Below are 15,244 nucleotides of genomic sequence, written 5' to 3' on the forward strand. Positions count from 1 at the left end.
TGTAAGAACCTGTTTTCAGTTGCTTAAAACTTTGCCAAACTTTAACCATTTCCAATGCCAGGTGTCTGTCTAATGCTCAATTTTCTGGAAACTTTTAGCACAAATGGCTCGGATGTTTCTAAGAATGAACTTTGTGAGTAATATATAGCTTTGTCATGTTAAAAAATTGTTACAATTTTTTTAGTTGGGAAATTGTAGCGCCTCCATTCTCTGGAGCAAGGGCTTGAAATTTGACAGGGGAGGCATCTTGATGTTCGGGATGTAACTTTTGCTACTCCTGTTAAAAAATACTCAAATGTGACAAAGTTATAAACCTTTGAAAAATGTGTCTGTATATGCTCAGTAGAGACTTCTTAGCGTTTGGTGGCTAAATTCTCCAAAGATTCTGTCTGCACTGAGCATACTTCAGCCATAGGACACAGGGGCTGAGCAAAACTTTTCCTCTTATCTACATTAGTGTAAGTCAGGTGTAACTCCAGTGAAGTCAATTAAGTTACAATAGTGTATAATTAGTGAAGTCAGAGGAGAATCAGGTCCACGTATACTGACATGAATGTATGCACAGATATAAATATATCCTCAAACATTTATTTGGCTGGGAGTCTGAAATGTATCAAACTTCTAAGAGTTAAAAGTAACAGTTCATAAATAATATAATAATTATTGGACCTTATCTTCAGCTGATATAAATGTGCACAGCTCTACTGCCTTTAATGGAGCTAAAATGATTTACTCCAGCTGAGGATCAATATTTATACTTGTTGGTCTACATTTAATTTTGTAACAAACTGAAATGACTCATACCAGCAAGCTGCTATAACCGTTACTGTTGTCACTTTCTACATACTTACTGTGCTCTGCCACATGGCACAACAAGGGAAAGAATCTCTTTGGGACCCATCTGTTCAAAATTGCTCTACTTAAGATTTGTAGAGCCATTTTCATCATCCCATTAATTTTCTTGGATAAAAAGCACTGTTGTAGCTGTTCACTACTGCATGCACAAACACCTTGTAAGCAACAAATGCTGGGATTTTAATCTGCTTTTTAACATAATTATCCCTTTGCCAAGATTACCTTGTTAAAATAATCAAGAGTTGTTTATTTTAAAGCTTATCCCACAAGGGCCAGCTCTACTAGACAAAACTGAAATGGATATCATCTAGGTTTTAATTGCACTGTAGCCTTCTATCTGGAGCGTTCAGCCAAGAACTCAGGGGAATGGTAATGCAAAGAGAAAGTGAAAAGACAGGAAATTAATCATGGATCCCAAAACACAGTTTCTCAACAGGCCACTTTCAGGAGTCTGGGAACTGCTGATGTTAAATGTTACTTTAATTTAGGAGTTTGCCTGCGCTACTGGTATATGCAAGCTTAAATTTAGAATTATGGGTCAGACTTCATTTTATACTATAACCAGTAATTGTAAAGTAGGCACAATTACAAAAAAAACCCATGTTTTAAAATATTGTACACACTGTTTAGAATCCTGGACCCATTTTGGTTTGGTTTTTAAATTTTATGTTTAAAATCTGGTGCAAGTGCACCTTACAGAATGCTGCTACATACATTTAATACATGGTTTTATTGTAATAAATTATTTTTGCAACTATCTCCATTCATATATAGTAAATTGAAATAATTGTTTTAACAGTGTAAATAAACTTAGGGGTCCACATTTGATGTGCACAGCAGCTATCTGCATATATACATATACACATACATATATATACATATATTATAATGTTTTGTTCTGTTTTTGGGGGAGATTGTTATTAAGATTGCCAGATAAGCCATTTGGGCTGAAACTTTCCATGCTGAAACTGGTACTTGGAGTTGGAGTGAATTGAAGAAATGGTTGGTTGGAGGGGACTAAGAGTTGAGGGAGGACGACACTGAAATCGGACAAAGAGCTAGCAGGGGATACTGTGACTGGCTGGGCAAGGAAACTGGGAGTAGGAATAGAGGGCCCTGAAAAAAGTGATGTCGGGGGGAGGAGGGAAGAGAAACAGATCTGATGAGAAGCAGTAACTTTGGCAGTCTCCTATCACTACACACTGCTGTTAAAGATCTTCTCTTGTGACTGGATCTGTCACAGATAGCTATACCAAGCCGCAATGAAGTTGGTGGGGCTCCATATAAGTGTTATGGTTCATCTGATTGCATAATTCGGGCCCAAGTAATGCAATCCATACAGAAATGAACACCTCAAGCTTAGAATATAGTGTGTGGAAAGAGGATGAAGAGAAACTATTGGTGCACAGTCTCCTTTTTGCAATAAAATACATTATAATATGAGCATGGAACCCCAAACACAGTTTCTCAACACTTTCTCTCCATACCTTACATATGCTCAGTGGTTAATACAGATGCCGTACCAGGTAGAAACAGAGAATCATATATGTGCTATACAGAAAAAAAATGAATTTGTTTTATGAGCTACCTAACATGCAAGTGACTGGAGAAGAACCTATTAAACACATGAATCATCTGGAATCATATAACTGTCAAATTCAGGATTTCCTTGCAATTTCCTCTGATGTATCTCTTATTGACCACTAGATGGACCATTGGCCTGGCTGAGTGTGGTACTTCTTACATCTTGAATGCTGTAACTGATTCTGTATTATTCTAAATGGTTAAAAGATGGTACTGGGAATAATATTTATTTCCTATGTATAATACAATAGTAAAATGTCATTATTTATATAATTAAAGAGCCAATGAACATTAGATATTTTTAAAAATTATGCTTGACAATATTCTGTTCATTTTACTCACACACGTAGTCTCACTGAAGTAAATGGGACTATTTGAAAGAGAATGGCAGTCAGGATTTCATCCCCTAGCATATTTCAAAGCATAATCACCAAATCTAGGGGCAGATCTTCAGCTGGCATAATTTGTCGTAGTGCCATTGATTTCAAAGGTGATGACATTATAACAATTTATACAAGCTAAGGAGCTGGCCCCTGGTTCTTAGAAGGCTCACACATTGGCTTTTTTAGTGCTAAATATTTTCCACATTAATTTTCATAATAATTTTCATAATATGTTCTGATCTGGACCCTTGGTTTTTTTAAGAAATGACTGTGACTAATACTGACAACTGACCATATGTTTTCTATTTCAGGGGATATCTGTAGAAAGACTAAGGACTTTAGGGGAAACTTCTTTTCACTTGTACAAGACAGACATTCTTCAGATGTAAGATGTACTCCCCAAATACAAGACTATATTCCTCCTCATTCTTTTCACAGGAGTTTTATTTGTAGTGCCTTGTAAGTTTGCTTTTAGACTAATGATTTGCACACAACTATGCCAAATTCGAGATGATGCCCATGTCATATTGGTCATCAGAATTTTGCTGTTGCTTCCTTTCTTCAACATTCTGTTTTTAACTAAAGAATAATTAAATTAAAATAGAAAACAGTGGAGAAATTTGATATCTGAAATATTTAAACCATGGGGATCCTTTCATTACGCTTCTCAATGGGGGGATGGGTGGGGAAGCTTTCATTCCCCTTTCCAGATGGGAAACAATGCTATTTCTAATGCAGAGCATTCCTGATTAACAAAGAAAAGCTAGGAAATTCATAGCTAAGGCTACATCTCTAACCTTAACTCTCATGCCTGCACTTAGTATCATTAATACAGACATCCCGATATTTAACTCTTTGTCCTGCGTCTAGGCTGATATACAATCAGGACGCCATTTGTCCCGATACTGTAGGGTTCCTTGCCAGGCATCTGTTGGCACAGGGCTGGCAGGCTCCCTACCCAGCTCCATGCAGCTCCCTGGAAGAGGGTGACAGCGCCCTCTGGGTCCTAGGCACAGGGATGGCCAGGGGGGCGCTGCGTGCTGCCCCTGCCATGAGCACCTGCTCTGCAGCTCCCATTGGCTGGGAACTATGGCCAATGGGAACTGCAGGGGTGGCGTCTGTGGGTGAGGCAGCGTGCACAGCTGCCTGGCTTCGCCTCCACCTAGGACCCAGAGGGAGCTGTCACACTTCCAGAGAGCCGCCCAAGGTAAGCGCCACGCTGCACCCCCTCCAGCACCTCAACCCCCTGCCCTAGCCCTGAACTCCCTTTCACACCCAAACTCCCTCCCGGAGTCAGCACCCCGAACCTCCTCCCATGCCCCAACCCCCTGCCCTTGCAGTGGGGACCAGAGCCAGGGCTGTGTGACCCCAGCTTGTGGCAGGAGCCGGGGCCATGCGCCCCCAACCCACGGCTTGCAGCGGGCGCCAGAGCTGTGTCCCCCTGACAGACCTGCGGCTTGTGGTGGGTGGCTTGTGGCGGGTGGCTTGTGGCGGGACTGCTGCTGGGGGCTGCAGCGAGAGCTGAGCGCCACCAATCCGCGGCTTGCAGCAGGGGCTGGGGCCATGTATCCCCCCACCAGCAGCTTACGGCGGGAGCCGGAGTTGCAGCGGGGCCCCTGATTCACCTGTGGCTTGAGGCAGGGCTGGAGACGTCCTCCCCACATCAGCGGCTTGCAGCTGGGGCCAGAGCCACGCACCCTCAACCCGTGGCTTCCTAGGACTGTGTGCCTCCCACCCCCATGGCTCCGGTGGGGGCTGTGAGCCTATGGCTGTCCCCAACATGTGTCCCAATATTTTATTCTTGCGATCTGGTCACCCTAATCATTAAAAGGTGTAGCTACATTAGAAATGCTACAGCAACACAGCTGCAGCTGTTGCACTGTAGTATACAGATGCTTAATACAGAATGGGCTCTTCTATCACAGTAGTAAATCCACGTCTCTGAAAGGCAGTAGCTAAACTGACGGAAGAATTCTTCCATTGACCTTGTGATGCCTCCACTGGGGTTTAAATTGGCTTAATTTCATCACATGCAGCATAACATTTTTCACAGCAATAGGGTTAAGACAACCTAACTGTACAGTGTAGACCAGCCCAGAGAGTCTTCAAACCAGTGGATAATCTTAACATACGTGTTATGTTATAGGCATCATACAAGAAATAGCATTTGTCATTATGCAGGGATTGTGGTACTGTGGTATCTTCTAAGAATAGGAAGACAGCATGGTCACTACAGGTACTTGGGGTGGTGAATGTTGAATTTTCAAATACGGCTACACTGAAGACCTTATGGGGCACAGCTGTACCGATGCAGCTGAGTTGCTGTAAGAGCTCTCGTGTAGCCACTCTATGGTGACGGAAGAGAGCTCCCCTGTTGACATAATGAAACCACTTCCAATGAGCAGTGGTAGCCACGTTGGAGGGAGAGCATCTTCCACCATCATAGCACTATCCACACCAGACTTCGGTCGGTGTAACTTATGTCACTCAGAGGAGTGGGTTTTTTTTTTCCCACACCCCTGACCAACATAAGTTATACGGACAAAAGTGCTAGTGTACACATAACCTTAGTGTACCAGTATCTAAACTTCCATGGCATTTAGGCACTTCTAATGCTAAAAGTGTGCTTTAATTGCTTTGCTGAATTAGAGCCCATATAAGAATTAAGCATGAAATTCCAGCAATAACTAACTTCTCTTTTTCCCCACACGTATTTATGTCAGAACCTGATTATTATATGTTCTTTGATAAACAAAGTATAAAAAGTTTAAAAACGTTTCATAGGCTAATAGTTGTGTTTAACTTGTGCATATTTTAACTCAACATTTTATCTAACCTGGGGCTAATCTGTATGAATCTAGTGATAAACTATAAAAAATAGACCTCACAATGGCTGAAAACGCAAGTTACATCATTTGCAAAGCCGAACTTTTTGTTCCCTATTCCCTTCAAAGGATGACTATAACAAATATATTTAGCATCCCCCTTCTCACAGACCCAAAAGCCCTTTGCAAATCTTGGCCCTAAGCTTGTGATGAGCTCTACATGTGCATACTTCTGTACTGACACTGAGCAGCTTGCAGAATCAGACCTGTGGGTGGAATCCTATCCCGTGCTGCATGGGACAATCTGGAGCGGAAGTGGATTTAAAAAGACAGGTTTCTCTTTAGTTCTCTAGAAAATGCTGGCAAAGAGAACCAACGTGCCTAAATACAGGTTTTGGGTGCTAAAGTCAGGCACCCAAGTTTGAAAATTTTGATCATATGTATATATTGGTGGCAGATATAAACTGCCATACAAGTTAGTAAAAGCTGCACTGAGCTGACGGACTACAGAGTGTAATTACAACAATTTTCAACATTTGCAAGGTTTGCAAATTTCCAACCACAAGTAGCATTTCTGATTCCTCTGGCTTAAGCTACATTAGAGAGAGAGTCCAAGAAATACAACACACATATCCTAATATAAGCCATCCACACAGACCATCTTTTATAGTCTACCCTTTCTTTCAAAGCAACCAAGGGTTTCACTGACAACTTGCTGAATATCTCAAAATATTCACAAAATGAAAAACAGTGCAATCCTTGAGGAGAAATATAATCTCACGTCATTAAATTCCTTCGTGAGGCCATTCCAGTGCCTTCTACTCACTGCTCTAGTGTGTTTAACTCAATATATGTCCCTTCACCAGTTTGAAAAATTTTAAAAAAGTAATTAAAATGCAAATGTTTTCCTTTTCTCTGGAAAAAAGTTGCCTTGGCCTCAAAATTAAAATCTCTTTGGACTGCACTGAGTGACCTGTCAAAAGTGTCCTGTAAAAGACAGATTTAAGTTTTATACATCAGTGCAAGTATATAATTATGAGAAAAAATGATGGAATATTTAAGTAAGATGCTTTTCCTTCTTAATCTTTTTTATGGTCTCATTAATAAAAACTTCCTGAACCTCTCTTATACCAAATAAAATATTCATAAATATTAGCATTCCAAGGACTATTTGATAGGTCATTGGTCCTTCCCAATGTCAGAAAAGATACATCTGGATTTTAATCCTAGCTCCAAGCTAAGGAAGTTTGCCCTGGCTCCCCTTTCCCGTTGAGGCAGCCTGAAAATGTATTCCCTTATCTTGCAGCCTCCAACATGATGGGCAACTCTCTTTTAAGGAAGGTCTCAGAGTACAAAAATGATCGGGGAGAGATCCTGCTGGCTAATGTGATGGGTTCCTAAGCTGCTGCAGATGCACAGAGCCTCTGAGTGCACAGGTCCTGGCCTCCGTGGATCCCCAAGTTCACTCTGCAGGGTGAATTCCACCCCACAACTCCAGGAGTGGAACCTTGTAATTTTTTTCTCCTCAGTAGACTTTCCCATGGGATCTACTGCTGGAGAGGGCATTCTGATCTCATGAGTCCAAATGTACAAAGCTCAAAGGGACAGAAAAACCAAATATTTAAATCACTTTTACAAATAAACTGAAAGAGTTCTTCTGTATGCAAAAAATGTCAAGTGCTGTGTATCCTACTGGGAAGCAGGACATCTACCCTTTCCAGCACTATACAACCTTTGTTTCTTAGCACTTATGTATGGCTCAAAATCTTCCAAGGGCTGAATAGACCTTAATGCATTGATCTTCTCAATACCTCCAGGAGTTAGGTGAGATCTCTGAAGCAGTGGAAAGAGCATAACTCCAAGAAAACAGTAATGCTCTCGGATATTATAAACACTTTACTAGAGCTGGAAAGCACTCTTATTCTCAACCAAGCACCACTTGTTGATCCTTGGAAATGGTACACTTTGATTTTTCAGTTCTTATTTACTATATGTGTTAAAAAAAAAAAAACGACTTTTACTGACACTGTCAAACACAGTAACTCCTGCCCTGGCCAATGCTGGTAGGGGGAGCAGGAATACTGTCCAGCGTATTCACTGATCCTGTCATCCAGGACACGATTCCAGGGAGATGTGTAACGTGCCCACACTGCTATTATTTTGAAAGATAAGCTCTACTGGGTCAGCAGCATCAAGTGCATCTTATGAATCCCTCCCTGCTAATGTAGGGGGAAAGAGGCCCCTACTTCCCAATTCCCTCACTAACACATCCATGCAGGCAAGAGTTTAGCCCTTATGCTGCTTTTACATTAGCTTTTCTACCTTAAAATTTCCCAGTGTTCCTACAACTGACTCATCTCCAGTGGTAGTTCCTTTGGCCACGGGGATCTTACCATCATGTTGTCCGACTTTGCTCAGAGAAGGTACAGATGATACAGTGGTAAATATGTTGGTGGCTAAGAGCCCTTTGTCTATAGTGGAGTTCCCATCATTGCTTCCACCAGTGGAGCTGAACAGACAGTGGTGAGATGGTGAGAATTTGGGGACTTCATAAAAGAACTGGTTGTAAAGGAAAACCTTGATTCAAATGATCATAAGTTAATTCAGTTTAAAATAAATGAAAGGATAAACAAACAGGTGTGCAATTCGGGTCCCTAATTTCAAAATGGCAAACTTTAAAAAATTTAAGGGAATTAGTTAGGGAAGTGGACTGGACTGAAGAACTCAAGGATCTGAATATGGAGGAGGCTTAGAATCACTTTAAGTCACAGTTGTAGAAACTATCTGAAGCCTGCATCCCAAGCAAGGGGAATAAATTCGTAGGGAAGTATTGCAGACCAAACTGGATGAACAAGCATCTTCAACAGGTTATTAAGAGAAAGCAAAAAGCCTACACAGAATGGAAAAAAGGGATGGATCAGCAAGAAAAGCTACCTCTTGGAGAACAGAAACTTTAGGGTAAAAAAGTGAGAACTGCCCAAAGCCAAGCAGATTTGAACCTTGCAAAAGAAATTAAAACCAACTGTAAAGGGTTAATTAGCCATATAAATAAAAAGAAAACAAGGAAAGAAGTGGGACTGCTAAGCGCTGAGGATGGGGTGGAGATTCAAGACAATCTAGGTATGGCCCAACACCTAAATGAATACTTCACTCTTATTAAAAACTGAGGCAATGAGGAGTTTGGTGGCCTAATGAAAACGAGGATATGGAAGTTGAAATGACCACATCCAAGGTGAAAGCCAAACTCAAACAGCTTAATGGGACCAAATCGGGGGCTCAGGATTATCTCCATCCAAGAATATTAAAGGAACTGGGACATGAAATTGCAAGCCCAATAGCAAGGGTTTTCCATGAATCTGCAAACTCAGGGTTGTACTCAATGACTGGAGAATTACAAATATAGTAACTATATATAAGAAAGAGGTAAAAAGTGATCTGGGAAACTACAGACCCATTATTTGACCTCAACTGCATACAAGATCTTAGAACAAATTTTGAAAGAGAGAGTAGTTAAGAACTTGGAGGTAAATAGGATAAAATATAACAATACCTTTTACGAAGGGTAGATCTTGCCAGACGAACCTGATTTCCCTCTTTGAGAAGATAATTGATTTTCTAGATAAAGAAATGCAAGAGATCTAAGCTACCTGGATTTCAGTAAAGCATCTGATACAGTTTCACATGGGAAATTATTAAATTGTAGAAGATGGGGATTATTCCAAGAATTGAAAGGTGGGTAAGGAACTGGTTAAAGGGGAGATTACAACAGGTCACGCTGAGAGATGAATTGCCAGATTGGAGGGAGGTTACGAGTGGAATTCCTCAAAGACTAGTCTTGGGACTAATTTTATTTAATATTTTTCATTAATGAGCTTGCACAAAAAGTGGGAGTGGGCTAATGAAATCTGTGGATGATACTAAGTTGGGAGGTATTGCCGATATAGAGGAGGATCGTACAAGATTTGGATGACCTTGAAAATCGGAGCAACAGAAATGGGATGAAATGTAACCATGCAAAGTACAAGGTCATGTACTTAGGGACTAACAAGAATTTTTGCTAGAAGCCCTTGAAAGTGACAGAGGAGGAGAAAGACCTGGGTATCTTGGTCGATTGTCACCAATGCGATGCAGCCATGAAAAAGGTTAATGCAATCCTCATAAGCATCAGGCAAGGTGTTTCCAGCAGAAATAGGAAAGTGTTATTAGGATTATCGGAGGAATGGAGAACCTAACTTACGAGAGGAGACTTAAGGAGCTTGGCTTGTTTAGCCTAACAAAACAAAGGATGAGAGAAGATACGATTGCTCTCTATGAAAACATCAGAGGGATGAACACCAGGGAAGGAGAGGAGTTATTTAAGTTAAGAGCCAATGCTGGCAAGAGAATAAATGGATATAAACTGGTGGTCAATAAGTTTAGGCTTGAAATTAGACAAAGATTTCTAACCATCAGAGGAGTGAAGTTCTGAAGCAACCTTCCAAAGGGAGTAGTGGGGACAAACAACCTAACTTGTTTTAAGATAGAGCTTGATAAGTTTATGACAGAGATTGATAAGGGGATAGTCTGATGAGATTGTCTATGATGGCATACTGCCCATTTGTGACCGCTATTAGCAAATATCTCCAGTGGCTGGAGATGGGTCATTAGATGGGGAGGGCTCTGAGTTCCTACAGATAATTCTTTTCCAGGTGTCTGGCTGGTGGGTCTAACTGACTGCTATATTCGGCAGAGGCCTAGTTTTTTTGTTTTCTGTTTTTGCCTTCCTCTGAAGCATAGGATACGAGTCACTTGCTGGTTTGAACTAGAGGAAACGGTGCATTCTATGTAACCTGAAGCCTTTAATTCAAGATTTGAGGACTTCAGTAACTCAGCCAGTGGTTGTTAGACTATTGCAGCAGTGGGTCAATGAGGTTATGTGGCCTACATTGTGCAGGAGGTCTGACTAGATGATCATGATGCTTCTTTCTGGCTTTAAAGTCTATGAGTCTAGTCATGTGTAGACTGCAAACCCACTGCTGATATACACTTAGCATCACTTGTTTATGACTTTTTCAAATATTCTCTCCTCGAGTAGACATACTTGTAAGCTTTGTCTAAGCTCAAAGATTAATTTTTCAAAATAGTTTTAGGAAAACCTACAATTTCTCTAATTATCTCTCTGTGTGCATATCATGTATATATATTTGCATTCAAAAATGTATCCGATTTTTTGTGCAGAAATAATCCAAAATGGCTGAACGCTAAATGGCCTGATTTTGAGAGAGCCTTTATTTTTGCCCTATAATTGTGGGTCCACAATAACCAGACTCACATTTTTGTTCCCACATGTAAAACTCTCCCCAGATAGGTGCTTCAGGAAGAGGTGAGAAGAAACCATTGAAATTCAGCCACACAGGAGTGTCTGTACTTCTCATATATACATAGTATTGTCAACCCAAAGCATTCAAAAACTATCAGCTCTCGAAAACTTATGGCTTATTAATAAATGTGGTGTTTTCTTTTTCCCACTCTGGTTTCTGAGTCTTTAGAATACACTAGGGTCATGTTTTAAAACTCTTTTGCACAACCATAAGGGCAAAAACAATTTTTTAAAAATTAAAGTTGGAATTCTCACATAATCACTTGAACAACAAGCTGGGCTTTAAGGAAATAAAAACAGCAAATATCATGGAACTCATGATAAAATAATGAGAGTTGGCAACACTGGAAAGGGTTTCTGTGCTGACTTTTCCTGACTTTGGTCCCAACCCAACAAAGAACTTAAATGTGTGCTTAGTTTTAAACACATGAGAAATCTCATCTGTATTTAGCAAAGCATTTGTGCATGCATTTCAGCGTTTAAATGTTCTGCTGAATTGGAACCTTTACATTTAGGAGCTGGATACTGCTAATCAATGAGAGGGACATTGAGGAGTAAGGCGCTAAATCTGAAACTTTAGCATTGTAATAATATAGCTGTTTGCATTTAATGTTTAATCTGCCAAACAGAGGTGCTGGAACAATTTTTATAGTGGGGGTGCTAAGAGCTATTGATCCAAACTGTAAACCCTGCATATAATGGAAACCACTTCAAGCCAGGGGGTGCAGTAGCATCCCCTCCCAACTATTTCCAACTGCCAAAATAAAGCTATGAAAATCAAACAAGAGTGACAACTCTCATATTGATTCTAAAGACAAGATCATAGTCTGTATAATTCAGAATAAAGCTTTCTGAATATCAAAAAGGCATCATCTGCATGGACAGAAAGAAGGGGGAAATGTTCCTTAAAATAACTACCACCATAAAATGACACATCTGCAGTTAGACAAGGTGTGTGAGGTAATATATTTTATTGTTCCAACTTCTGTTGGTGAAAGAGACAAGCTTTCGATCTTACAGAGCTCTTCTTCAGGTTTTTAACCTAAGATGACAAAGGAACTGAGCACTTTGTGGGATATCCTGACCATCTTACTGGAAGGAAGTGTGGGAAGAATCTTACCTTGAACCAAGACTGTAGTTTTGTTAAGAAAGCATTTTTCACTTTTATTTGCCATAGCCACCTCTGTCTTTATCCCTTATACCTGAACTGACTTAAAACCTCTCTTTTTCGGATTAAATAATTTATTTATGGTTTACTTTAAATTAACCCAGTATTGTGTTTGTCTTGAAGTGATTATTAACTCCAGTTAAAGCAGAAAGCTGCTGTGATTTTGTCTCTTTAAAGGAGCAACAGACCTTATTGCTCCTCTGGATGTTCCAGGAGAGAGTTGGACATTTCAGGGCGGCCAGTTTGGGGGAAATTTGGGACTGGGGATGTGTTGGGGGTCACTTGGCTAGTAGTAACCAAGGCTGGCGTAGACCAGAGTGTGATTGTGGTATAACAAGCAGGCTGCTAGAGTCAGAGTTGCTGAACCAGGGCTGCTCAACACACAGACACCAAGTGCATGCTTGTATGCTGGCTGGGAGCATCCACACAGGGTATGTGTATTTCTACACAGCAAAGAAAAACCCACACCTGGCCCATGCCAGCTGACTCGGGCTCACAAGGCTTGGACTGTGGAGCTCTTTCATTGCTGTGTAGACTTCTGGACTCGGGCTAGAGCCCAAGCTCTGGGAACTTCCCACCCCTCAGGGTTCTAAAGCCTGGACGCTAGCCCAAGCTCAGAAGCCTGCACAGCAATTCAACAGCCCCACAGCCAGAGCTCCACGAGCCCAAGTCGGCTGGCATGGGCCAGTCACAGATTTTTCTTTGCTGTGTAGACATACCCACAAGGAGCTACAGCAGCAGAGCATTTTAAAGTCACTCAGTGTTACCAGACAACCAGTAACAACCTCTCACTGGTCTGAATTGCACCCCAGAATATGACAATCTTACAAAGCTCGTCTTTCACCAACAGAAGTAGGTCCAATAAAAGATATTAAGTCACCCACCTTATCTCTCCAATATCCTGGGACCAATTTGGCAGCAACAACAACAGTGCAAACAATATCTGCTGTAATAAACATATCCAAAAATTGGCAGTAACTCAGTGTACTTAAGTACTAGTTGAAGGCTGTTTTTTTTTTACCATTAAAAAAGAAGAAACTGGCTGACAGTCCTATATGTTTTCTATAGTTGGACTACTGGTTATAACAGAAGTAATGATAAACACTTTACAAATACCTCAGATTAAATTGGACTGATAGTCATTCACAATATTAACATAGCATATCCTACAGCTTTAAAAACTGTTATGCTTGACTTGTTAGTTTTTGTTTTTTAACAATGATCTTTTAGGGCTTGATCCAACTCTGCTGGTATCAAAAGTATCTTTCCATTGATTTCAAAGTGCTTTGGATCAGACCCACAGTTTCCAGCATATATTTCTGATATGAGTGTGCATCACTTTTAGTTTAAGTACATTTGCATTAATATAAGTGAAAGGCTTCTCTACTGATTCACTGCGATGGCTTAGACTGTGTATCCTAATGCCTGAGCAGAGAGGACCTTCAGCATGTGATTCTTCCCACTCACTCTTGGAAGGCATTGATCCCCCCCCAACTCTGTGCCTTGACCATGGTCTGAGTCCATGGAGAGGGAGGGACAGAGAATAGGCAGGCTGAGGGAAATAGTGAATGAACTGGGATGAACACACACATCATTCCACCTCTTTTGCCCCACGGAGCTGAAACTACAACCTGGCTGTACTATCTTTTCAGCAGAACTCCCTTTTCCTGCCCCTTGGAGCTACTTCTGAAGTCCCAGGAACCACCAGAGCCAGAGGAATTGTAAGTAGAGTGGTTCCAATGGGGGCAGGGGAGCGGGGAGACAAACAACAGGGGAAAAAATGCAAAGGTATCTTTGCAGATATTTCCGCCTCAGCTCCCAAAGCCAGGGGCAATACAGGACCATACCTTCACATTTAGTGCAATTAGTTGCTCTACAAACTCTTATAATTTTGGAACGGATTGTAGGGGTTGGGGGTATCTAGATTTAAGTATATTTTCCAAATTATAAAATTGAAAAGAAGCTGTGCTTTTAAAATACTTAAATTCTTCCATCTAAATTATTTAAATGACTGCATAATAAAATGTATTGTAAAATTCTACGTCACACAAAATATATTATTTTCCCATATGCGGAACAACAGGGAACATTATTTTTCTTTTATCCAAGAAAATCTACAGCTTGAGAATCTATTAAAAAGCTGTTCTCAACAAGGATTGTGTTCTTTGCCAGTGTTTCCTGGTGGTACCCAGTCCCACTCACATTTTTCATTATTCTATCATGTCAGCATTGTATATTCTTTCTTTCTTTAAGTATAGTCAATATAATTTCCATTTTGCTACCATAGGATAGGATTCAAGGATACAAGTTATAAAAAGCTGAGCAGTTAAGAAACATTAAAGATGAACCATCAGCAGTTTGGCAGTCTTCATCCTCACTTTCATGGCAGAGCTGAAATCGCTCCATTGAAAACTGTTTATTTTTCAAAACCTTTACAGGAAAACTTAATAGCTGAGCATTTCACAAGGAATGAAATGCAAGTCCAGTGGAGCTCATTCATGACTTTCAAACCCAATTATGGTATGGCTGTGTCAAGGTTCCTCCCCCACTCTGAACTCTAGGGTACAGATGTGGGGACCTGCATGAAAAACCTCCTAAGCTTATCTTTACCAGCTTAGGTCAAAACTTCCCCAAGGTACAAAATATTCCACCCGTTGTCCTTGGACTGGCCGCTACCACCACCAAACTAATACTGGTTACTGGGGAAGAGCTGTTTGGACACGTCCTTCCCCCCAAAATACTTCCCAAAACCTTGCACCCCACTTCCTGGACAAGGTTTGGTAAAAAGCCTCACCAATTTGCCTAGGTGACTACAGACCCAGACCCTTGGATCTTAAGAACAATGAACAATCCTCCCAACACTTGCACCCCCCCTTTCCTGGGAAATGTTGGATAAAAAGCCTCACCAATTTGCATAGGTGACCACAGACCCAAATCCTTGGACCTGAGAACAATGAAAAAGCATTCAGTTTTCTTACAAGAAGACTTTTAATAAAAATAGAAGTAAATAGAAATAAAGAAATCCCCCCTGTAAAATCAGGATGGTAGATATCTTGCAGGGTAATTAGAT

General features: G+C 40.7%; 1 protein-coding gene across 3 annotated transcripts in view; it reads right to left on the bottom strand.

The window, feature by feature from the left end:
* Positions 1–15,244, bottom strand: part of BBOX1 (gamma-butyrobetaine hydroxylase 1) — a 74,649-nt gene that overhangs the window by 42,352 nt on the left and 17,053 nt on the right. The gene's annotated exons all lie outside the window — the stretch shown is intronic.

This window comes from Lepidochelys kempii, chromosome 6 (assembly GCF_965140285.1).
Source record: "Lepidochelys kempii isolate rLepKem1 chromosome 6, rLepKem1.hap1, whole genome shotgun sequence".
Lineage (NCBI taxonomy): Eukaryota > Metazoa > Chordata > Testudines > Cheloniidae > Lepidochelys > Lepidochelys kempii.